The 27,636-nt window shown below is 42.9% G+C and overlaps 1 pseudogene; it reads left to right on the top strand.

The window, feature by feature from the left end:
- Positions 1-12,466: 12,466 nt before the first annotated feature.
- Positions 12,467-13,371, top strand: LOC147442358 (uncharacterized; annotated as a pseudogene).
- The last annotated feature ends 14,265 nt before the right edge of the window (positions 13,372-27,636 follow it).

The following is a 27,636-nucleotide window of genomic DNA, read 5'->3' as shown; positions in this document are numbered from 1 at the left end:
AAGGAACACAAAGAATTGTATTGTACAATGTCTCTCTTGATGGGAGAAACCATAATACAAAGCCTTTTGGAGGGGGGACCGGCTCCATGCAAATCCGGTCCTCAACTGTTGTCAATAGCTTAATTGCTCTCTCTTTTGAAAGTATTGTCGATGCTATCTAACTAGGTGTTATGCTTTTTGTTGCTCTCTCCACCCAAGCACTCTTGTAATTCTCATTAGGAATCAACTCTAATGAAATGCTCACTATGTTCATGCTAATTTCCGCTACACATAAGATTTTAGGCCATTAAATGTTACAGTAATCATGGAAAGTGTAGCATTTCCAACATTTAAAGGAAAGAAGGGGAAGGATTTGGTAACAGACTTCCTAGATGACTTTGAAGTAGCATGTGTAGTGAGCAACAAAGATACGGATGAATCCCGGGTTAGAATCTTTAAGCATCTCATGAAGCTAGAAGCTAGATCATGGTACAATGCACTTCCATAAGCAACCAAGGATGACTGAGAACCCTTAAAAACCGCTTTTAAGAGGCGCTTTGGGGGAGGTACAACTTCAGAAAATTTGTGGGACAAGTTGAGAGACTTGAAGCAGGAGGGTCTTTTAGAATATGCCACCTATGAGTCCAAATTTGTGGATTTGTGGGAACGGTGGGTTGAGTCACTGGCAAGGAGGGAAGCTGCACCCGATTTCCTAAAAAAAGATCGGTTCACGCATGGCTTATGGCCGCTTCTCAAGGAGAAGGTGAAAGGTAGATTCCCGCCTACGTACGAGTTAGCCGTTGAGATTGCTCGCCTTAAGGACAAGAAGCTGCGAATGAAAGCCAAAGAAACCGAGTCAACAGAAACAACAACATCACGTCGACCAGCAACTACGACAACCACCATTCCACCACCACCACCAGCTCTTGGGGTAAGAGATGACCAACAAGATATGTTGGCCCATATTACTGACCAACTGCAGAATTTGTCTGTCCACTTAATACAGCAAGGGAGGAGTCAAGAAAGAGATCAAGACCCTGGAAGAGCACGATGACAAAACAGGGAGTATCATTGCTACAACTGCGGAGAAGACGGTCACGGTATGTACTACTGTCCCAAACCACGACAAAACTATAATAGAGGAGGTAGGAGGAACCAATTGTCACCCCCTAGAGAAAGAACACCCCCACCCCGAGCACCACCCCCACCAACACAAATTCTACGTCCACCCCATACACCACTACAAGCATCCATCCCACCTTTTCCACCAGCCCCACCACCTGATCGCCCTGTAAACATCATAAGGCTAGAAGAGAAAGGAAAAGCCATAGTAGTGGATCCACCCAGAGCAAAGGAGAGGGACGAGGGTAAGGAGAAGGTAACCTTTTTAGAACCACTTGAAGCCATGACTGTGAAAAGAGCTAGAAGGGAGAAAGCTACACAATCAGATGATGAGAGAAGCATGAGAGGAGAAACTAGCAAGAGGCCATCCAGGCCACGACGGAAATTGGGCATCACCGACTTCCAGCTAGGGGAAAGTTCAAAGCTCTATGATCTAACATTGGATGTGGCAGAGCAAGGACCGAAGATTACATGGCCACAGCTGCTACATCTTGTACCTAAAGTAAGGAGGCAATGGTCTAAAATGGTAAGTACAAGACGCTCCAAAACAAAGGTAGCCGGAGCAATTTCGGGATGCAACATGGATGACATCCTTCCAATTGTCGACGTAAACATAAAAGGAAAGAGGGTTGGAAACACCTACATTGATGGAGGTGCACAAATCTGTGTAATGAGCGAAGCTATGATGCTTCGATTAGGGCTCGAGGTTGACAGGCCTTCTCCATGCAAGGCAAAGATGGCAAACAACGCAAAAGTAAAGTGTGTGGGTGTGGTAAGTGCCGTGAAAATCAAAGCTTTCAACACTGAGGTAGAGGTAGATGTTTTTGTAATGCCTACTAAGGGGGAGGGCTATCCACTAATTTTGGGAAGGCCATGGTTGATGGCCATGAAGGCAAAACAGGACTGGGGTACTGGCCTTCTACGCATGACCGGTAAGAAAGGGGAGACAATCTACTACGACATGAGGATTGGCAAGCAGAAGCAAATGAATCTGGAAACATCGGCAGATGAAACCACTAGCGAATCTTCCAATTCTGAGGAGGAGACCACATCCACCGACGAAAGTGACAGTTCCATTGATGTGATGGGTATCATTATGAAGGATCCACAAAGGGTAAGCACAATTGGTGATCCATCACCAAAAGGGAAACCCAATGAAGAGGAGAGAAAATCACCTGGCCTAGGAGGAAGTAGGTTGAAGGGTATGTTGTCTACGGAATTAACACTTGAGGAGAAAGATAGTTTTTTGCAAATGTTGATGGGATTTCCTAACCTGTTCATTGACAACTATGAAAGAATCACAGGCATTACAGTGGTGGAAGATCATATTAAGCTGAAGGAAGGGGTAAAACCAGTTGTGCAAAAGCTACGACGATTGGGGGTCATACAAAAAAAGGCACTCTTGGCCGAGGTAAGGAAACTGCTGGAGGCGGGATTGATCTATCCTGTAGAAAACTTAGAATGGGTGTCACCCGTAGTGGTGACGCCTAAAAACAATGGTAAGTGGAGGGTCTGTGTTGACTACAAACCACTAAATGCAGCTACAAAGAGAGACCACTTTCCTCTCCCTTTCTTGGATGAAATTCTGAATGAAGTAGCGGGTTTTGAATGCTATACCGTCTGTGATGGTTATTCTGGATACTTTCAAATACGCATAGCCTTGGAAGATCAGCTAAAAACCACTTTTATCACGCCATGGGGTTGTTTTGCATACAGGGTTATGCCATTTGGTCTCACAAATGCACCTGCCACATTCCAAAGATATGTCACATATGTTTTTCAACCGTTCTTTGGAACATCCATAAGAGTGTTCATTGATGATTTTTGTATATATAGCTCCCGTATTTCACATTTAGAAAAGGTAACTGAAGGTTTGGCCAGGTTGCAGAGCCTAGGTGGGCAATTAAATGTGGATAAATGCCACATTGGGGAGAGTAAAGTCATTCTACTAGGCCATGAAATTTCAGCAAAAGGTATCAATGCCGACCCAAGTAAGGTGTCCGCACTCATAGCCCTACCTTCACCAACGACCGCACGTCAACTGGTCTCTTTTCTACAGAAGGTGAGGTACTTAAGTAGATTCATACATCTACTATCACAACTTGTTCTACCACTGCAACAACTCACTCAAAGATCAACTTTCACTTGGGACGAGGAAAGCGAACATCACTACAACAAGGTAAAGGAGGTCTTAGCCACTCTGCCAACTATCTCACCACCTAAGTGGGATGAAAAATTCTATGTCACCTCAAGTGTTGGTGATGACTCATTGGGGGCTGTGCTACTCCAAAAGGATACGACGACATCTTTCATGAGGCCAATCTACTTCTCTAGTCGAATGATGACAGCAGGAGAGAAAGGTTTCACCCATGTGGAACACTTAGTCCTAGCTCTTAGATTTGCAACTACAAAGTTTAGGTCATATTTGCTGCCTAAGCAATTTGTGATTCTAACCACGGATGAAATATTTCCCTATGTTGTACAACACATGGATGTGTATGCTAGAATTACCAAATGGCTAGTTCGTCTGCAAGAGTTTGACTACACGGTACAGGTAGAAAGCACGACAAGGGCAAGTTTGGGGGGACTCATGACCTACCAAGTCTTTGAAAGGAAGGAGAAGCAATCTAAGGAAGGAGAAGTCCGATTACCTCCAGTACCACCGATGGTAGAAGGAGCATACTCTCTCTACTTTGATGGAGCTTACAAGCGAGCATCCAACAAAGCAGCTGCAGGCATAGTGGTCTTTGATGACAAAGGGACAAAGGTATTTTCGTTGGGCCAATTGTTAGATTCACATTCTAACAATGAAGCTGAGTATGCAGCACTAACCAAGGGTCTACAATGGTGCGTCTTGCAAGGTGTACAATGCCTTAGTGTATTTGGGGATGCTCTACTTCTGGTAAGGCAAGTAAATGGAGCATGGACATGCAAGAATCCTAGTTTAAGGACTCACTTAAGTGGTGTAAAAACCTTGTTGGGTAAGTTTGAAGAAGTTCAAATACACCATATCCCAAGGGCTCAAAACCAAGAAGCAGATGCCCTAGCAAGTGAAAGACTACAGGAAGTGGTGGTTGGAGCAATAAAACTAAAGCTCCCTCTATTTCAAGGCAGTGATGCCTTGACTGACATCATGCATTTTTTGGAAACAGGGGAATGCCCATCAGATTTAACAAAGAGACAGAAGCAATGGCTGACGCTGAAGGCCACAAGGTATCGACTCATCAATGATGGTTTGTAATGTAAGGGTAAGGACCAAATACTCAGGAAGGTCCCTCTCTCTCATGATATCACGGGAGTAATTGCTAGCTGTCACGACGGGGTTTGTGGTGGTCACTTTGCCCTAGACATAACAAGTAGGAAAATCTTGTAGGCAGGCTTCATATGGCCTAGCCTCAACCGTGATGTACACCATTGGTCCAAAACGTGTAAGTTGTGTCAAAAGGCCGGCACTAGGTCACTTATGCCTGAACCACAGACACCTGTTCTCTCATATGGCCCATTTGAAAAATGGGGTATCGATGCCATTGGGCCATTACCTAGGGCCAACTCAGGAAAATTCTACATTATCATGGGGGTCGACTACATGACTAGATGGGCAGAGGCTACAGCCACCACTAGAATCACAGCGGTAGAGGTAGCTAAATTTATCTACGAGCACATATGCTGTAGGTTTGGCACACCTTTAGAGATCATCTCTGATAGAGGGCCAGGTTTCAGAGCAGACTTGGTAGGAGAATTAATGCAAAAACTGGGCATTACAAGGAGGCACTCTTCACCATATTACCCTCAATGTAATGGCGTAGTTGAAAAGGTAAATGGAATGGTTTCTAAAATTATTACCAAGCAGGTAAACAATCATCCCGGAGACTGGGATAAGTATCTACTACCAGCTTTATGGGCCTACAGAACTTCATTTCGTACATCCTTGGGATTCACACCGTATCATCTAGTATTTGGTAAGGAAGCAATCTTGCCCATTGAAGTGCAACTACAAAGTCTCAGAGTAATGGCAAGCCAACTTCAACAACCCAACATGCATTTGAGAGATCACATCATCAACTTGGAAAGACTGCAGCTGGACAAAGAAGAAGCAATAAATTATTATGTAGCACAAGCAGAGCATAGACGGCTTAGCTTTAACGAGCATCTCCGGAAAAAAGAATTGAAGAAAGGAATGTTGGTGCTCCGCTACGACAATCGCTTCGACATGCGCAAGGATAAGAAACTCCTACTCCGATGGGAAGGTCCTTTCATCGTCAGGATAAAGTATGCCAATGGAAGCTACCAGCTTATGGAGGCTGATGGAAAACTTCATAAAACAAGGGTAAATGGTTGGCGACTTAAACCTTATTTTCTTCGATTTGACCAGGCTCCACCTATTGACATTCCAGATGAGGACACACCATCAGCCGCCACCTCCGACGATAATGATCAAACAGATGAGCTAGAGACATGAATGCCTCTAGCCAAAAGGGGAGGGCTAATGATGGGGGATTTTCACAAGCCAAGCTCTTATACCCCTCTTCTCTCGTCCCCACCCCATGAAAACCCCCTCTTAGGGAGGGAGTGATAAAAGACATTGGAAAAAGTAAGAAAAAAATAAAGTATGATTATGTAAATATATGAGAAAGGTAAAATAGGCCACCTCATGCCTGCGGGGCAGCCCATCCCCACCTTGACTCCTTTTTCTTCACTGTTGCCCCGCCGTGTGTCCCTTTTTCTCTCCTCTACTCAAAAGGTCAACCCCCTCTCTCTTCCCCTTGTCCTTTCTCCTTTCTCTCTCCCCTCAAGCTACCCCACCTCTCACCAATAATGCATTGTAACTCACCAATAATGCACCCTAACTCACATGCAACTTACCCTATCTTCCAAAATAGTATACCCCACCCCCCCTTTCTCTCTCCTATCATATCCCATGACCCAAATACCCCCCCCTCTCTCTAAAGGGCGCCATGTCTCTTGTCTTGTAGCTAAATAACCTCCCCCACACTCACACACTCAGTTTCACTAAAAAAAGGTGCCCACAGACCCATCCCCACCCGATGGTTACCTAATTTTTCTAGTGTTCACACACATCTGCACACAGATTCACCTCTAAACACACTCCTCTCTCTGCCCTCTTGTAATTACTTTATTCTCCATGTCACCTCTTACTTTTTTTCATCAACCCATCTCTCTCTCTTAGTCTCTCTCTCATGAGACTGCTGTTTTGGCACATATACACACAGTCAGACAAGTGGGGCCCACAGTCACATGGCCTATGTAGATAATGATTTCTTCATTTCTAAATTCTATAATTTCTCCCCCCTCCTCCCCTATATAAAGAGGGGACACCATCACCAAAGAGTACACTATGCACTGTGTGTGCCTAGTGCACATACACACACCCACACCATCACCATCACCGCAATCACCATGCTCGTCTTGAGCATGACCTCTACACCCTTGGGCTATGGAAGATGAAGGGAAACTAAATGAAGGATGATGGCCATAACCCTCGTGCGAGTCTTCGCCATCAACTCCCACCTATCCGCCATGTGCTCTACCACGCTCTCCCTTCTCATTCCCCTACCCTATGCTCCCCATTTCATCGCCTTATTCTCTAAATAAAGCTTGAGGTTTTGTGAGTATGTTTTCTTGCAATGTTTTGCCCATGTGAGGTGTGCGGAATTGCCACCTAGTCTTGTGTTTGGAGTGAGCTTGTGTATGTGTGAAGGGTGTGCGGATTCGCCATCCTTTTGTGGTGCCTAAGTACTAAGCCGCTATACCCCCTCCCTCACTCTCTCTCTCTCTCTCACTCTCTCTCTCTCTCACTTGATCTCATTCCCTTTCCTTTTCATCATTACTCCCAAGCATCCATCTCTCTTGGATGAAAACTTTGTTATGGTGGTGTGTTGTTTGCGTCCTAGCCGCTGAAGCTAGGTGGTGCCCCCTGTTTGCTTTACCATGACAGGCTCGAGGCGCGCCACTCGGTCCCCGGTGTTTGAGAGGCCGTCGGGGTTCGGGGTTCGCTTTTCTCCCGTCAATGCATAGCCCATGGTCTAAGCATTGACAGGCTGCCAAGAGGAATTTCTGCTACTTGAGTGGCACTTTACATCTTGGCTTGTTTTATCGCAAGGGAAGATCATTGCCGTCAGGCTTACATGCCTTCTCGGAACTAGATTGGGCTGGTTGTTTTGACACGCGAGTGTTCACAAGTGGTTTTTATTTCATGCTTGGCAGTTCATGTATATCATGGTTGAGCAAGAAGCAACCTATTGTGGCCACTTTGAGTTGTGAGGCTAAGTACAGGGATGTCTTCACAAATACGGTTATGGCCCAGACGCCTTATGGATGATTAGGGTGTTGGATAGGACACTGCCAACACTATCTACATTGACAGGCAGTGCACATTGGCAGTTGCAAGTAACCCAATTTTTGATGCTCACACAAAGCACATTGAGGTGAATTACCACTATGTCAAGGAGAGGCCCCCAATAGGAGAGATCAGCTTGGCTTATGTGCCAACACAGGACAACCTTGCAGATCTTTTCACAAAGGCATTGTCTCATGAGAAGTTCAAAGCTTTTCGCAAAGCTTTGGGCTTACTCCCCTTTTTTGACTGATCATGTCCTCAGGGCATGGAACTTCCCTTTACTCATGTGCCAGCTCTTGTTCACCGCATCACTCCAGGGGGATCTGTTACCATATACATGTGGTAATGATGTGTGTGAACACACTTAGGACTGCCGGGGCATTTTTCCCCTCTTTAGGAGGTTCTTCTCCCCGTGCATTGTATATGCACCCATTCATTCCTGGGATATCACTCTTTCCATTGCACACTAAGTAATACACTCTCTATTGTGTGCCTTGAGCTTCCTTCGTCTTCTCCAAGATGTGTGTGTTTTCCTGCAACTCTAATTCCACCCCCCCCCCCCCCCCCCCCCCCCCCCCCCCCCCCCCCCCCCCGAGTCAAATGTTTATTTGAGTCTTTGGGAATGCTATATAGGTCCTTGATATGTCCCCCTATCAAGTTTGGCTAGGTTTGGTGCACTGATTTGGTTGCTATAGTAAGTTCTCCTCTCGTTCACTCCCGAGAATGTTCTGCTAACCTAGGGTTTTTATGGACTACCAAGACCTCTAAATACATATAAAAATGCTCATTAGGAGGTTAGAAACTTACCCTTCATGTCTCTTGTGAGACTGTGTAGTCTGGTGGCCAGTAGAAGTTGCAAAACACATGCGCGTGATAAGCTCTACGTGCTCTCTCCCAAGAACGTATGAGACTTTTTTGGTCTACCTGAACAATACATACGTAGGCTTCTTGACTCATTTTCTGTCAAACTCCTTGGTTAGTCCTACTAAGCTATGAAGTGTACTTTCCTTTCAAAAATTTCCTTATTTAGATTTTGATGGCTTTGTTTTGGAGACTTTCACCAAAATCAGGCTTCGTGGGCCCAATTTAGGCTTTTCATCACTCGTCGTCTCATAATTGAACAAGATTTGACATGCTCATTTATCTCTTCTTCTTGATCAATAGGGTATCTTCCATTTCTCCATTTGAGCCTATTTACTATTTATTTTTTATTTTTGACCCTTTTTATTAAGAAAAATTCAACAAAAAAACGAGATTGATCCAAAAAATAAGAAACTAGTACAAAATGATTTAATCACACATAAACACTATACTTGGTCATATTTTTGTGGATTTCTCTATTTTAATCACTAATTTGGCCAAAAAACATGTAAAAAGAGTGGAAATTATAATATTTTTTGCCTTTTGTGATTTTAGGTATAAAGTCACATAGAACCTTGTTCATCCCATTCATCATACGTGTGGCTGAATTTTTGCTCCTTGAGGCAAGGTACACATATTTACCAATCTCAAAAGCATTTTGATGGTTGCTAAATCTCTACTCTCAACATCTAGCTAAAATTGATAGTACCTTTAATAGAGATCCCAATAGACTAAATTGACCTTGCTACAAATGCCTTTGTAAATTTATCTACAATTGCTCCTATATACACATTCTTGATGGTAACCTTGTTTACATGCTACATGTCTTGTATGGAATGCTACATGTCTTGTATGGAATGAAAAACTCCATTCTTTTTAGGCACAATGAATGAATATGGCGCACAAGAAGCCTCTAAAACACCCATGCTAGTCTTCTCATTGAGTGGCTCTATTAGCTTTGGAAAATGTGCTTTTGGAACCTTGATTGGATGTAGATTCCAAGGTACATGAGGGATAGTGAAGATCACCATAGGTGCAACAACAGTAGGATCAATACACCCTATCTCATGTGGCTAAAAAGAAAAATCCTTACCATGTCATGAAGCATTTCTTTAAAACACTTATTTTCTTCTTGGTTCTTTTAGAGTTCCATTGTGAAATTGTGTCTAGTTCTTTTGAATCCTTGAGATTTGGAGACAATGAAGCTTATTCTAGATTTTGCCTTTCATTTGATGGTAAATGTAAGTCCATTGGTCTCACTTTCTTTGCCACATCTCTGTACTTGGTCTCAATTTCTTTGTCACATCTCTGTACTTGGTCTCAACCCACACTTCCATTCCTTTATTGACATTGAAATCATTCTAATCTTCAAAAGACTCAATCACTTCATACATTTCCATAGAGCACACTTCACAACTTTGAATCCATCTTGCATGCTAGAATGCCTAATAGCACCAAGCTCAAACATAGTATCTACATTAGAAACTTGTTCAAAGAACCCTAAAATCCATTCACTATCCTCTATGGAGCCATTTTCCTTCATGTCTTTTTGTACATTATATACATATTGTCGTGCACTTGTTTTCATACCTCAAGCTTTATAAATCATATTGACCAGTGCTTTGTTACAACCTAAAACCTATAGAAAAAGCTTCTTCTTATTATGGGTCAGGCGAGAACCTTATTCTTCTTGTACCATTGCAATTCCACTTTACATTGGTACATGGACAAAACCCCTTGTCTCCTTGTAGTTTTTGAACTCTTTGTTTGCCTTTAATAGAGGATACTCATGAAGACTATCACGGTTACTCTCATGATTCCAACAAATAGTCAAGAATGTATAGCTTTCTTTCCATCTCTAATCTTTATCCTGGCATAAGTAGAACCATCATCCAAGACCTCTATATCCATGCAAGAATTTGTGATGTATGGCTACCCCAAGGATAAGAGAAAAGGTAGACATCTCTTGCATGAATTTTCTCATATTTGACATTATTTTCACATTTGGAAAAGCCCCATATACATCGCTTGATTAGTTGCTTGCATCTCATGTCATCCAACCATGGGTGTATGCATGATAAGGTGTACCCACTTTCAGCAGTTGCCCCTACCAAGACAACCAAGAAACAACCTCTTTTTTGCCATTCCTACGTACATTTGACTTGCTTGCACTTACTTTGAAGAGGCAAGATTTGGTAGCCACACAAAGCACATAGTTGCAAACACAATGAAAAGATCTGATCTTAATTTTTTCACATCTAAATGGTAATTTTATTGTGCAAGGACTAATCTGGTTCAACCTATCACACCTAGTCACAACATTGTGACCTTGATGAAGAAATACTTATAACTTTTTATAGGATTTTCTTCTTTACTTACCCTCTTGCACATGAAATGTTCACTTGGCAAGAAATTTAACTTGATTTATTGATAATTTTTTGGATCTTTGCATAATTAATATTCATTTTTCTTTGTTAGAATTTTTATTTATAAAAACCTAATTTTTTAACACCAAATATCTAATGATGTAGAACTTATTTCGCAAGATCCAACGGTCATTTGAAAGATTATGACCCAAGGAATGTGACCATGCAAATAAATTTAAACTTCAACGGTTCATTTTTTAAAGATCTATCTTAAAAAATAACAAAGACTGCTGAGAGAACCAAGATATAGTTTTTTAAAAAAATCTAATAACTAATGTACATTGCCACTCGTTTTGATTTTTATATATGCCATAACTCTTAGTGTAAGGTCCTCATAGAAACAAATTTGAGTCACTTTGAGTAAGGGGAAGACACTTTTTCATTGTTTTAACTTTTTTCACTTGCACCATTCACTTGATGTGTGTCTCCTTAGGTTTGGTAAATACCAAACTTAGAAATTTTGACACTTGTCAACCAACCATGGCTTGGTTCGACTCTCCCAATCCTAGTTGGCTAGTCCACCTCATATAAGGAGACCGCCACATCACCAAAGGTCCATGTCATCATCCCATCTCACCTTCCACATCACCACAATCAACACTCTGATCGTAACACTTGGCTTGCCATGTCACTCTAATTGCCAACTCATCCACCACCCTCCCCTGCCACCTTGCATGCCACTTCACCTTAAGTGTCATGTCATCCACCACCACCTCACATGCCACGTGCAAGTATTGCTTGCATGGCTTGCCACATCACTCGACACCTCATGAGCCACCAAGCATGCAACATTGCCACCTTGCCAACTCATCACGTCCTTTTTTTCCACCTAGTCATTACATGTCACCATTTTGACACGCCATCATATGACATGGCAGCTGAGGGGATCCCATCCGCCACCTCAACTTTCCACATATGCATTCCATGTCATCAATCATTCACATCAGCTTGCCACATGGATGACCATGTGATTCATGCATGTCCACCGCAATAGCCAGGTCATTTTTTAAATTTTTTCTAAATATAATGTAATTAAATTAAAAATCAAGATATCTCAACTAATTATTTAAGTGGTAATTTAAGCAAAAAAATATTTTTATGTACTTTTTTTTTATTTTTTAAAAGTATAAATTAATAATAAAATTCTATTTATTCGAAATATCATTGGATCACAAAAAGAAAGATTAAAAAAAAATAGCTTTTGGTTTATTATGCACACAAGTTTAGGACCTTCCGTATCGATACAAGCCGCACGTAGCTCGCGACGGAAAAAACGTCCACCGCGCTCCTTGATCACACCGCAGCCCAGGTGGAAGCTTACCGTAGTCGATGCCTCGGCCCTGGACACAGTTCGCCATCACTCATCGCCTATCAAGCCCCATCGGCCACCCCGAGGGTGTTGAGCCCCGCGAGACCTGAAAACGGCCCAAAAGTAGCCAAGCTCGTTGGTGGAAGGTAGCCTTGGCACTCGCCCGAGGGGGAAGGTTGCATCCCAACGTCACCAAAGGGGTGCGGGGAACTCGTCCCCTCACCTCACCAATCCTTCGCTCCGCGGACTGCCCTGTTCCCGTCTCAACCGAGCACCACTATCTTATAGTTGTACACAATCCGGTGCAGGTCGAAAAACCCCCCAAGAACACTGACCCACGGGCCAGAAAACGGGGGAAACGCCGCAAGAGAAGGTTTCCATGAGAGGATGCGATGGCTGAGGGTGCGAACGATGCATCCATCTATGACACCCGATGCGCTGACGAGATGGCTCATGGTGCGGCGAGGAGCGAAGCGCACGGATGAGGGCTGATAGGTGCTTGACGGAGCCATCGACGACTGCATCATGATGTGGATGACTACATGGATGGAGGATAAACGAGCGCATGGACGCGTTGATGGAACGGAGTAGGCCGACGTTTGGGCTAATGCTCTGACTATGTGGGCAAGGGCAAGGGCTGACAGGTACGTGAAGCACGAAGCGAACGACGTCATTGCCAATGACAATGTGATAGGGTGAGGTGCACCGACGGGGTTGACTACGTCAAGGGAGGACAATCGAGGGATCATCCGTGCAAGTCTTTGATGACGGGATGGATCGGGCCGACATGGGTGGATAGGTGAACGGGTGCTTAAAGCACGGAGCAGACGACGCCACCATCGACTGCACCATGATGGAGCCAATCAAGGCCAGTAGCACCGACGGAGCCGACGAGCCATGCACGTCAAGGGTGATGGAGCCACGTGGGTCGACGTGTGAGCCACATGAGGATCAAAGAGTGCGTGAAGGATGGAGCGAATGATTCCACCACTGACTTCATCGTGATGGGGCCGATAGCATCGACGAGGCCCATGGGCCATGCACGGATGAGACAATGGGTTGGCATGGGAGGATGGTGAGCCAACACGATGGGTGTGTCAATGAGGGTCGACGGGTGCATGAAGAACAAAGCGGACAACGCAATGGCCCATGACACCATGACGGCGCCGGTAGCGTCAACGGGGCTACCTGTGTTATAACTAGAAGGATGGCCACGAGACTTTTAGGGGTGGAGAAATGGAGTTAAATCCCACCCGTGCAAAGTCACGTGGCTATCCGATATGGTTTGGGTGGTTCCGAACCATACTATACACTAAAATGGACTGTACAAGCCATACGATCCATTTTACTGCATAGTATTGGCCTTGACCACCCATAGTAATTTGGATGGCTATGCAACTTTGCACGGGTTGGGAAATAGCGCTCACCTCCACCCGTGAAAATTTTTGTGGCCATCCGATATCTTTTGGGAGGTCCCGATACATAATATACGCTAAAATTGGCCATATGAGCCATACAAACCATTTTAACACATAGTATGGGCCTTGATTGACCAAACCATATTTGATCCATGTGAAAATTTGCAGGGATGGAAAAATGGTTCTCACCCCTACATGTGCAAAGTCTCACGGCCGTCCGATATGGTTTGTGCGGTCCCGACTCATACTATGCCCTAAAATGGGTCGTATGAGCCATACCCATTTTAATGCATAGTTTGGGCCTTGACGGTCTACACCATACTGGATGGATGTGAAACTTTGCATGCATGGATAATTTGTGCTCCATCCCACCCATGAAAAGTTTCAAAGCCATCCAATATGGTTTGGACAGTCCCGACCCATACTATACACTAAAATGGGCCATATGTCTCATTACATCCCATTTTAGTGCATAGTAAGGGCCTTGACCGCCCACACCATATCAGATGGCTGTGAAACTGCATGGGTAGAGGAATGAATCTCATCCTCACCCGTAAAAAGTCTTTTATTCATCCGATATAGTTTGTACAGTCCCGAACCATACTATGTGCTAAAATGAGCCACATGGCTCATACAACCCATTTTAGCACATAGTATGAGCCTTGACCACTCATACCATACTGGATGGTTGTGCAACCTTGTAGGGGTTAGATAATGGTGCTTACCTCCACCCGTGAAAAGTCTTGTGGCCATCCAATATGGTTTGGGCAGTCTCGAACCATACTATGCGCTAAAACAGACTGTGTGGCTCATACGACCCATTTTAGCACATAATATGGGCCCATACCAATTTGGATGGTTGAGAAAATTTTCAGGGGTGGGATAATGGTGCTCATCCCCACCCATGTAAACTCTTGTGACCATCCAATATAGCTTGGGTGATCAAGGCCCATACTATGCGCTAAAATAGGTCGTATGAGCCATATGGTCCATTTTAGCGCACAGTATGGACCTTGATCACCCAAACCATATCAAATGATTGTGAAACTTTTCACGGCTGGCAAAATAGTGCTCACCCTCACCGATGGAAAGTCTCGTCGCCATCTAAATATTGTTTGAGCGGTCTCAATCCATAAACCATAAACCCAATACCTTTAACCTTGAACTCTCAACCTAAATCCTTATCCTTAAACTCTAACCATATACCCTAAATCTTAAACCCTAAACCCTAAACCCTAAACCCTAAACCCTAAACCTTAAACCTTGAACCACAAACCCTATACCCTAACCATAAAGCATAAACCATAAACCCAAAACCCAAAACCCTAAACCATAAATCCTAAACCTTAAACCTTAAACCTTGAACCTTAAACCTTGAACCATAAATCCTAAATCTTAAACCCTATACCCTAAACCCTTTATCCTATACTCCAAACCCTAACCCATAAATCCAAAACTCAGATGATTGTGAAACTTTGTACGGGTAGGGGAATGGTGCTTCACATCCATTTAATATGGTTTGAGTAATCCCCATCCATACTATGCGCTAAATGGGCCGTATGGCTACCCTAAACCCTAAACCATGAACCCTAAACCCTAAGCCATAAACCCTAAACTTGGATGATTGTGCAACTTTGCACGGGTGGAGAAATGGTGCTCACCGCCACCCATAAAAATTTTCACAGCCATCCAATATGGTTTGAACAGTTCTGACCAATACTATGTGCTAAAATAGACTATATGGCTCATATGACCCATTTTAGCGCTTAGTATGGGCCTTGACCACCCATATTATATCCAATGGTTGTGAAAATTTGCACGGGTGGTGAAATGGTAATCACCTTCAACCATGCAATTTGTCCCAGCCATCCGATATGGTATGGGCAGTCAAGGCCCATTCTATATGCTAAAATGGGACATATGGCTCTTACAACAAATGTTAGCACATAGTATGGGTCGAGACCTCCCAAACCATATTGGATGGCCACATAAATTTGCATGGGTGGGTTTGAGTACTATTTCCTCACTTGAAAAGTCTCATAGCCATCCGATATGGTGTGGGTGGTCAAGGCCCATACTATGCACTAAAATGGGTCGTATGAGCCATACCACTCATTCTAGCGCATAGTATGGTTTGAGACCACCAAAACCATATTGGATAGCCACAAGACTTTGTACGAGTGGGGATGAGAACTATTCTTCTATCCTTGCAAATTTTCATAGCCATCCGATATGGTATGGGAGATTAGGACCCATAGTATGTGCTAAAATGGGTTGTATGAGACATACGGTCCATTTGAGCACATAGTATGATTAGGGACCACTCAAAACATAGCGGATGGCCACAAGACTTTGGACGGATGTGGGGGCAATCACCATTAATTCACCCCTTCAATGTTACACAACCATTGGATATGGTATGGGTGGTCAAGGTCCATATTATACGCTAAAATGGGACGTATGAGCCATACGACCCATTTTAGTGCTTAATATGTGTCGGGATTGCCCAAACTATATTGGATGGCCACAAGGATTTTCACAAGTGGAGGAGAGTATAATTTTTCCACCCCTACAAATTTTCCCAGCCATTTGATATAGTATGGGCAGTCACAGCCCATACTATGTGCTAAAATGAGACATATGGCTCATTCAACAAATTTTAGCACATAGTATGGGTCAAGACCTCTCAAACCATATTGGATGGCCATAAGACTTTTCATGGGTGGGGTTGAGTAGTATTTTCTCACTCGTGCAAAGTCTCACAGCTATTCCATATGGTTTGGGTGGTCAAATCCCATACTATGCGCTAAAATGGACCGTATGAGCCATACAATCCATTCTTGCACATAGTATGGTTCGAAACCACCCAAACCATATTCGATTGCCACAAGACTTTGCATGAATGGGGGTGAGAACTATTCTCCCATCCCTACAATGTTTCACATCCATACAATATGGTATGGGAGATCAAGGCCTATAATATGTACTAAAATGGGCCGTATGAGACATATGGTCCATTTTAGTACACACATAGTATGGTTAGGGATTGTCAAAAACATATCGGATGACCACAATACTTTTTAGGGATGGAGGTGATCACTATTACTTCACCCTTGCAATGTTACAAAACCATCTGATATGGTATGGGTGCATAATATGGGCGATCAAGGCCCATATTATGTGCTAAAATGAGACGTATGAGCGATACGACCCATTTTAGCACATACTATGGGTCGGGATTGTCCAAACTATATTGGATGGACACAAAAATTTTCACGAGTGAGGGAGAGTATAATTTTTCCACACTTGCAAATTTTTCCAGCCATACTATATGGTATGAACAGTCAAGGCCCATACTATGTGCTAAAATGAGACATATGGCTCATTCAACAAATTTTAGCACATAGTATGGGTCGAGACCTCTAAAACCATATTGGATGGCCTTATATAAGCCTTTGCATGGGTGGAGTTAAGTACTATTCCTCACTTGTGCAAAGTCTCACAGCTATTCAATATGGTTTGGAAGGTCAAAGCACATACTATGCGCTAAAATGGATTATATGAGCCATACGACCCATTCTAGCGCATAGTATGGTTTGAGACCACCGAAACCAAATTGGATGGCCACAAGAAATTTTACGAGTGGGTATGAGCACTATTATTCCATCCCTACAAAGGTCCATAGCCATCCAATATGGTATGGAAGATTAGGACCCATAATATGTGCAAAAATGGGTCGTATGAGACATATGGTCCATTTTAGCACATAGTATGGTTAGGGACCGCCCAAAACATATCGGATGGCCACAAGAATTTTCAAGGATGGGGGTGATCATCATTAATTCACTCCTGCAATGTTATAAAACCATACAATGTGGTATTGGCGGTCAAGGTCCATATTATGTGCTAAAATGAGACGTATGAGTCATACGGCCCATTTTAGCGCATAGTATGGGTCGAGATTTCCCAAACTATATTGGATGGCCACAAGACTTTGCACAAGTGGGGGAGAGTATAATTTTTTTATCCTTGCAAATTCTCCTAGCCTTTGGATATGGTATGGACAGTCAAGGCCCATACTATGTGCTAAAAGGAGACATGTGGCTCATACAACAAATTTTAGCACATAGTATGGGTCAAGGTCTCTCAAAACATATTGGATGGCCATAAGAATTTTCAAGGACAGGGTTGAGTACTATTTTCTCACTCATGCAAAGTCTCACAGCTATTCGATATGGTTTGGGTAGTCAAAGCCCATACTATGCGTAAAAATGGACCGTATGAGCCATACGTCGACCCATTCTTGCACATAGTATGGTTTGAGACTACCGAAACCAAATTGGATGGCCGCAAGAATTTTTATGGGTGGGTATGAGCACTATTATTCCATCCTTGCAAAGTTTCATAGCCATCCGATATGGTATGGACGATTAGGACCTATGTGCTCAAATGGGCCGTATAAGACATATGGTCCATTTTAGCACATAGTATGGTTAGGGACCGCCCAAAACATATCGGATGGCTACAATACTTTGAAGGGATGGGGATGATCACCACTACTTCACTCACGCAATGTTACATAACCATCCGATATGGCATGGGTGGTCAAGGCCCATATTATGCGCTAAAATGGGACATATGAGTCTTACGGCCCATTTTAGCGCATAGTATGGATCGGGAATACCCAAACTATATTGGATGGCCACAAGACTTTGCACAAGTGGGGGAGAGTATAATTTTTCCACCCTTACAAATTTTCCCATCTATCTGATATGGTATTGGCAGTCAAGGCCCATACTATGTGCTAAAATGAGACATATGTTTTATACAACAAATTTTAACACATAGACCTCTCAAACCGTATTGGATGGCCATAAGACTTTGCATGGATGAGTTTGAGTACTATTTTCTCACTTGTGAAAAGTCTCAAAGCTATTCGATATGGTTTGTGTGGTTAAAGCCCATACTATACGCTAAAATGAACCGTATGAGCCATACAACCCATTCTAGCACATAGTATGGTTTGAGACCATTGAAACCATATTGGATGGCTACAAGTCTTTTTATGGGTGGGATGAGCACTATTCTTCCATCCCTGCAAAGTCTTGTGGCCAATCAATATGGTGTGGGTGATTAGGACCCATAATATGTGCTAAAATGGGCCGTGTGAGACATACGGTCCATTTTAGCACATAGTATGGTTAGGGATCCCCCAAAACATATTGATTGGCCACAAGACTTTGCAGGGATGGAGGTGATCACCATTATTTCACTCTTGCACTGTTACAAAACCATCCGATATGGCATGGGCGGTCAAGGCGGCCCATATTATGCGCTAAAATGGGATGTATGAGTCTTACGGCCCATTTTAGCGCGTAGTATGGGTCAGGAATACCCAAACTACATTGGATGGCCATAAGACTTTGTATGAGTGTGTTAGAGTATAATATTTTCATCCATAAAAATTTTCCCAGCCATCTGATATGGTATGGGAACTCAAGGTCCATACTATGTGCTAAAATGAGACATATGGCTCATACAACAAATTTTAGCACATAGTATGGTTTGAGGTATTGGATGGCCATAAGACTTGGCATGGGTGGGGTTGAGTACTATTTACTCACTCTTGCAAATTATTATAGCTATTAGATATGGTTTGGGTGGTCAAAGCCCATACTATGCGCTAAAATGGACCGTATGAGACATACAACCCATTCTTGCGCATAGTATCGTTCGAGACCACCCAAACCATATTAGATTGCCACAAGAATTTGCACAGGTGGGGGTGAAAAACTATTTTTCCATCCCTACAATGTTTCACAACCATCCGATATGGTATGTGCAATCAAGGCCCATAATATGTGCTAAAATGGGCCGTATGAGACATATGGTCCATTTTAGCACATAGTATGGTTTGGGACTGCCCAAACCAACCACAAGACTTTGTATGGGTGGGGGTGAGAATCATTAGTTCACCCATGCAATGTTACACAACCATCCAACATGATATGAGCAGTTAAGGCCCATACTATGTGCTAAAATGGGATATATGACTTATACAACCCATTTTAGCGCATAGTATGAGACTTAACTGCTCATACCATATTGGATGAATGTGAAAATTTGCACGGGTGGAAGAATAGTGATCACTCCTATTTGTAAATTTTTTCACAGCCATCCAATATGGTTTGGGCGGTCTTGACCCATACTATACACTAAAATGGGCCATATGAGTCATACGTCCCATTTTAGCGCATAGTATGGGCCTTGACCGCCCATTCCATTTTGGATGGATGTGAAACTTTGTACAAGTGGGGTAATGGGACTCATCTCCACCATTGAAAAGTCTTATAGCCATCCAATATGGTTTGAGTAGTCCCGATCCATGCTATGCCTTAAAATGGGCCATTTGGCTCATACAATCCATTTTAGCGCATTATGCATAGTATCTACCTTGATCGCACATACCATAGCAGATAGTTGTGAAACTTTGCACAAGTAGAAAAATGGTTCTCACCCCCACCCCTAAATAGTTGCATAGCCAATGAAATTGGTATGGGTGGTCAATGCCCATACTATGTGCTAAAATGGGCCGTATGGCCATTTGAGCACATAGTATGGTTCGCAACCACCCAAAACATATGATGGCCACAATAATTTTCGTGGGTGGGATTGAGAACCATTTCACCATCCTTGCAAATTTTCATAGACGTCCAATATGGTATGGGTGGTCAAGGCCCATAATATGTGCTAAAATGTGTCATATGAGCCATACGATACATTTTAGCGCATAATATGGTTTGGGACTGTCCAAACCATATTAGATGAAAATGAGATTTTTTACGGATGGATGTAAGCACCACTTACCCACCCCTACAAAGTTTCACAGCCATTCAATATGGTATGGGTAGTCAAGGCCCATACTATGCACTAAAATGGGACATATGGCTCATACAACCCATTTTAGCGCATAGTATGGGTCAAGACCAACCAAACCATTCACCCACTCCGAAAATGTCACACAGCCATCCAATATGGTTTGGGCGATCAAGGGCCATATATGTGCTAAAATGGGACATATGGCTCATACAACCCATTTTAACTCTTCTATCATGGATTAGGATATGATCATCTGGTATTAATGGATCTTTGTCCATGTACATGGGTTTGTATTTTTGGACATGAATTTGTATGTAATTTTACAAAAAAAGATATGATATTTATCGTGTGGTAGAGGGACTCTTATACACATTGTATGAGGAGAGAGAGAGAAAGAGAGGAAAAAAGAGTCTCAATAGAGACAAAGAGTGACAGAGATTTGATCCAGACATTCTCTTACTCTAGACACTTAGTACGAATCTCGTAAAAAAAGTCCATGCACGCATGTGGGCCCATGTTCAATAATCTTTGCAAGTCTCATTGAGTGCCACATAACTTGCCGAGTTACGTGGACATCTAACGTGCATGCCACGTCTTTGTTGAGATCTTTTCCAGGAAGGTATCCATGTAACTCACCGAGTTACATGGCCTGCCTATGTGACAATCTAGTAGGCATTGCCATGTAACTCATTGAGTTAAGTGGCTTGCCTATGTTGGCATAGCCGTGTTACTTGGCGAGTTACATGGCAATGCCGTGTGTGCATGTATGAGGAAATAATTTTTTGCCTTGTGGAATGACCATGTCAATTGGTCAGCTACATGGAGCTTCTTACCCCAGTAACTCACCGAGTTCTAGAAGTATGCCACGCGTTAGAGGTTCTTGCTTCGGGCACGAGGGTAACTTGGCGAGTTAGCCGCATTGCAGACATAACGCTTGGGTGCGGATTGTGGGAAGTGGGTACATTCTATCTTGGATACATCCCCATGGTTTTTATCTATTGGCCACTTACCCTTCATGTAAAGACTCTTGGACATAAGATTGGTTTTTGAGTCATGATCTATCAATGCAACATATGGCTCCTCAAGCTCACTGACCTTGACCAAAGTTTCTATTGTAGATCTTGTCATGTGACTTTTAGAGTAGTTCCTTTTATGAGAGTCTTCATCTTCTTCATAATCCACAAATGTAACATGTATATCTCTTCTAGACAACTAGAAACATCCTACCACACTATCATCACATTCACTCTCTTGCAATTTATCCCTTGTGCCTTTAGTGACTCTCCTTCACCGTGAGATTGGGGAGGAATAGACTCAGTGACACTCTTCTAGAAGACTGTGAGAATTATATCACATTTTACCACACTGTCATTCACTCTCTGGAATTTATTCCTTGTGCCTTCAATGACTCTCCTCACCCTGGGATTGGGAAGAAATAGACTCAGTGAGAGTTTGACTCTTTCTATTTATAATATTTATAACTTCCCCATGAAACTCACACGTTTCTATGCTAAGAACTTTATCCAAAGTAAGCTGAGCTTTACTATTCAAAATCCTTTCCTAAAATATTTGCTTTAAGTTTGCAGTAGCTTCAATGGTTGGATTGTAGTTATATATAGGGCCTTTTTATTTTTCTTTTCCTTGCTCTTTTGTCTTTCCAGTAGATACATCCTCCATATGAGTTTTAAGAGGACGAGGCATCTATGGTGAAGCTTGGTAAGAAGGTCTTGGATCCTTGCTTCCTCTAGCTCTTTTAACCTTCTTCGAAGTAGAGTGTTCTACATCCCCATTCTCACATCTATGCTTCTCTTCCAAAATTTCCTGATTGTTATGGCATTTTCCAAGATAGACATGCACTAATAAAGAGTCTATAAGAGCATCCCAACCTGTCATTTGGCATATGCAATCACGGACTTGATGTAATACCTGTTCAATTACTTTTTCTTTGTTGACTAATGCCACATATTATTTCCACAAACCATTCCACAAGCCATCAACCTCCTCAAAAGTATCCCAAGCCATGTTTGACCCTTTCTTTGAAATCAACTCTATCTTTGCCCCATAGGTTGTGGCCTCCATTGTAGAGATGGCATGATTGGTTGCCATATCTTTTCACATGTCTCTTTTCCAAAGTTACTTTCTAATCACATATCTGTGTCCTACAATGGGTCTTCCCATCCTTAAAAAACAAAAGATATCACAATCTCTTCTGCCATGGTCTTTGCTATCACACCATATATACATATGTGCACAAACCTTCTTTTCTTTGGGATTTTTTTTTGGAAGGTTGCCCATTCTCTTCAAGCCTATCACCTTTAGCTTTATTTCTTGCATGCCCTTAATAAGCTCATGACGCATAGAATTATCACCTTTTGGACTCACAATAATAGGCTTTGTTGGAATTCTAGCATGCTACAGGTAGAAGTAGTACTATGCACCACCATCTTGTATGTGCGGTGTTTCCTCCTAACAAGAAATGAGACCCCATCCTTAACCTCTTTCCACTTGGCCTTTAGACCCTGCTTTGTATTCTTTCCTTCAAGAAGTAGCTCTACCTTCTTAGAGCTCATGACCTGTAGCGCTTGAAGAAACAATTTAGTGTTTTTGCTATCCAAAGTACTGTGCTCTGTTCTTGAGAGTTGAGTGTAATGTTTCTCAAGATTCCTCAGTGGTTCAATGATGGAAAGTCATTCTTTTAGCTTTGCAAACCATTCCAAGAAAGTTACTTTCATAACCCTTTTAGAGTCCTTCATGGAGTATTCCTTCTTTGGGGGTAATTTTAATTGCTTCCAATCTCTTCCATGCTCGCTGATTCCTCTTACAGGGTCAAGGACCACAACAGCTTCAAAACTTTGAATCATCTTCAGCTCTGGTACCCATTGAAACTCCAGCTCCTTCACATAGCCATATAGATACTTTGTGATATCGTTCCCTTCAAATTGGTCCATTTTGTTCACATTAGATTGGAGTTCTTGGGTCATTGACACTGAAGGTATTTTTTGTTGCATAAACATAGCAAATGCTTGAAACATTTGCATTGTAACTTTATCAAAACATTAAATCATCTCCACCTTTGGTACCTATTGTAACTCCATCTCCTTCATGGGTGAAATCATGTTGAGGTGGTACCAAAAAGGAGTGTCTTGGACACCCCTTTGAAAGGAGAGAGAGAGAGGGGTGTGGGTTGTTTAATTTCAAATGTTATAAGTAAAAGTATAAAACCCTTTTGGCAGAGAGTAAGGGAAAAAGGCAGATGGGCTTGGAATTTTTAAATGTGTAGAAAACTTACTTGGACCACTAAATGCTATTGAACATTCTCTCACCGCCACTACTTTTGGACTGTGCAACCCTCGCTCAATGGGTCACTCCCTCCATAGCACTATTCTCTTGCTCTCTATCTCTCCCTCTTCCTCCCTCCTCCATTGCCTGTACTTTTGGGCTCCTTAGCTATGCTTGTCTTCCAGTTTAGGGATCACAGTGAACTCCGTCTCTCTCCTTCATAACCTCTATAGCTACTTCATGGCACACCATATTCATCACCTACTAGCTTTGTCATTTTTTGGCCGTTACAGTATCTTAGCAACGTAGCATCTTAGTGTCCTCTCTCTTTCTCTCTCTCATGAGTATTATGACCGTGTTTTGATTGTCTACTTTGTTGTATCATTAGCCTCGCTACTCGTTCCACATGGAATCACATGATGTCGACAATGGTAGTACAAACACCCTATATCTTCCTCCATTGTCCATTACACAACACACCCTAAGGGAAATTCTGTCAAGTCTACAAAACTACTGGGCTGCAAAGAAGAGGGAACAAAGAAGCATTCAATGAGGATGACACAAATTCGTGAGGAAATGGTGGCATTGATGAACAAGAGGCAAAGAAAATCTATAGGGCGGTTGCTAAGTGTTGGCATAATCACACAAACGGGATGTTTGGGGGTCTTCAAAAGAGAGAAGATATATAGAGAGAAGATCAGCATGGAGATAAGCGCAAAGGAGCCATGGATAGACAAAAGCCTAATAGAATGCAAGAATGAAGACCTCATTCTCAATTTGGTACAATTTTTTACAAATAGTGCATCCTCTCTTTGGAGAAAGGTAAGTGGATTACGCTTGAATTTAAGCCGCAAGGTAGGTGGCTTGCTATTAGCATCAGTAAAGGAAGCTGACATGTTTGAGCACACCCAAAAGAAGCATGATATGCTCGCAGGTTTTTCTAGTCATGGCAGTAATCAGGATTCTGAAGACAACTTGAGCTCACCACACCAACAAGACGGCCATATATGGTGGATTCTTGGTACACTCTTGGGAATCATAATTTTCAGTTCTGTCTTTGCAGGAGCCAAGATGCTCATTTCCCCTTTCGCTACTGGTGGTTACAAATTTGATCCAATTTGGCATGCAAATTTTATTGTTCGGACACTGCAAACAATGATCCTATTTTTCACTTGGGATCCAGGAGGACATTGGCACAAAGTTCTGGAAGCCATGGGCTTACCCTTTAATCAACCGACACTATTCCAAGAAACAAGCTATCACCCGGACCTGTTACAGATTAACGAATATCCCAGAAATCTCACCAATGGCCAAATGGAATGGATAGTTCAGAAGGCAACTCGATATCGGATCCTACAGCTAAGCGGAAGAAGAAACAGATGAGCTAGAGGCATGAATGTCTCTAGCCAAAAGGGGAGGGCTAATGATGGGGGCTTTTCACAAGCCAAGCTCCCATACCCCTCTTCTCTCGTCCCCACCCCATGAAAACCACCTCTTAGGGAGGGAGTGATAAAAGGCATTGGAAAAAGTAAGAAAAAATAAAGTATGATTATGTAAATATATGAGAAAGGTAAAATAGGCCACCTCATGCCTGCGGGGCAGCCCATCCCCACCTTGCCTCCTTTTTCTTCACTGTTGCCCCGCCGTGTGTCCCTTTTCCTCTCCTCCACTCAAAAGGTCAACCCCCTCTCTCTTCCCCTTGTCCTTTCTCCTTTCTCTCTCCCCTCAAGCTACCCCACCTCTCACCAATAATGCATTCTAACTCACCAATAATGCACCCTAACTCACATGCAACTTATCATATCTTCCAAAATAGTATACCCCGCCCCCCTTTTCTCTCTCCTATCATATCCCATGACCCAAATACCCCCCTCTCTCTCTAAAGGGCGCCATGTCTCTTGTCTTGTAGCTAAATAACCTCCCCCACACTCACACACACTCAGTTTCACTGAAAAAGGTGTCCACAGACCCATCCCCACCCGGTGGTTACCTGATTTTTCTTGTGTTCACACACATCTGCACACAGATTCACCTCTGAACACACTCCCCTCTCTCCCCTCTTGTAATTACTTTATTCTCCATGTCACCTCTCACTTTTTTTCATCAACCCATCTCTCTCTCTTAGTCTCTCTCTCATGAGACTGCTGTTTTGGCACATATACACACAGTCAGACAAGTGGGGCCCACAGTCACATGGCCTATGTAGATAATGATTTCTTCATTTCTAAATTCTAAAATTCCTCCCCCCTCCTCCCCTATATAAAAAGGGGTCACCATCACACTAAATACACACACAACATCACCAAAGAACACACTATGCACTGTGTGTGCCTAGTGCACACACACACACACACACACACACACCCACACCATCACCATCACCATGACCGCAATCACCATGCTTGTCTTGAGCATGACCTCTACACCCTTGGCTATGGAAGATGAAGGGCAACTAAATGAAGGATGATGGCCATAATCCTCGTGCGAGTCTTCGCCATCAACTCCCACCTATCCGCCATGTGCTCTACCACTCTCTCCCTTCTCATTCCCCTACCCTATGCTCCCCATTTCATCGCCTAATTATCTAAATAAAGCTTGAGGTTTTGTGAGTATGTTTTCTTGCAATGTTTTGCCCATGTGAGGTGTGCGGAATCGCCACCTAGTCTTGTGTTTGGAGTGAGCTTGTGTATGTGTGAAGGGTGTGCGGATTCGCCATCCTTTTGTGGTGCCTAAGTACTAAGCCGCTATACCCTCTCTCTCTCTCTCTCACTTGATCTCATTCCCTTTCCTCTTCATCATTACTCCCAAGCATCCATCTCTCTTGGATGAAAACTTTGTTATGGTGGTGTGTTGTTTGCGTCCAAGCCGCTGAAGCTAGGTGGTGCCCCCTGTTTGCTTTACCATGATAGGCTCGAGGCGTGCCATTCGGTCCCCAGTGTTTTAGAGGCTGTCGGGGGTTCGGGGTTCGCTTTGCTCCCGTCAGTATGTTAGTACTTTTTTTTTGTGTCGCGGGCCGGGGTCGTGGTCAGCCCATCCTCCACCCGCTTTTTTCTTTTCTTTCACAGCTCCCTTGCAAAACATTGCAGGGTTGCATCCATTTTTGGATCCAAAAACTCAACAACATTGTCGTCCTTACCAATATCAGTACCTAGGTTGGCAATAGTAAGGCAACTTAGGAGCGATGGTAGTAAATTGTGATCACAGTGAACACTCTGACCATGAACCAGAGATAGGAGGATAAAAAGTAGACAAAACCAACATTACCTTTGTTGCCTGTAGAACAAGGTGTCTCCTTGATCATCCCTCCTCACCAACCTCGTCAGGTTTTCCACCCTCAAAGTTCTTGTACTTCCTCATCATGGATTCCAGGTCAAAGATCTCATCCACATCATCCATGAACGATATGACAACACTTGAGTCACATTCCTTATCAACCACTGGCTCACCTAAAACATACCACACATCTTGGGGGGTGCACCTTTAAGAAACTATTCATATAACATGCATCCAAAGGGTATTAAAAAAACCCTTTTACTTACATGCTTAAGGTAATATAATGACCTCTTTTTCTTAAAAAACTTACGGGTTTTTCTCTCAAATCAATTAAGAACCCCCTTTTGTTAATATAATCTTGTTAAAATTTAGAAATTTTTGCAATTAAAAAATCCATTCATTTCAACTCACGTGGTAACTTACACGTCTAAGAGGTGAGCCCCCCGAGGCACACATTTAGTATACATAACAAAGTAGCATGATTATTTTTCTATGAAATTGCCAGCTTACCTATAGGCTCCTCTTACACATTCCCAAGGGCCCAACATCTTGCTATAACAGGTATCTCCCATTGACAGTCTGGTACAATGCACTTGGGATCAATCGCACAAACAATAGAAAAGCAGAAGGGATGGTACTTGTGGACACATGGCAGATAAATAACCTCGGCTACATGTTTGCTTGATAGTACTTGTCCACAAGCCACACAATTTCCACCAACTATAACAATAT

Source organism: Adiantum capillus-veneris, chromosome 14 (assembly GCF_014529385.1).
Source record: "Adiantum capillus-veneris isolate H3 chromosome 14, ASM1452938v2, whole genome shotgun sequence".
Classification (NCBI taxonomy): domain Eukaryota; kingdom Viridiplantae; phylum Streptophyta; class Polypodiopsida; order Polypodiales; family Pteridaceae; genus Adiantum; species Adiantum capillus-veneris.
Note: the sequence above shows the minus strand (reverse complement) of the source record. Positions and strands in the feature narration are given on the sequence as shown.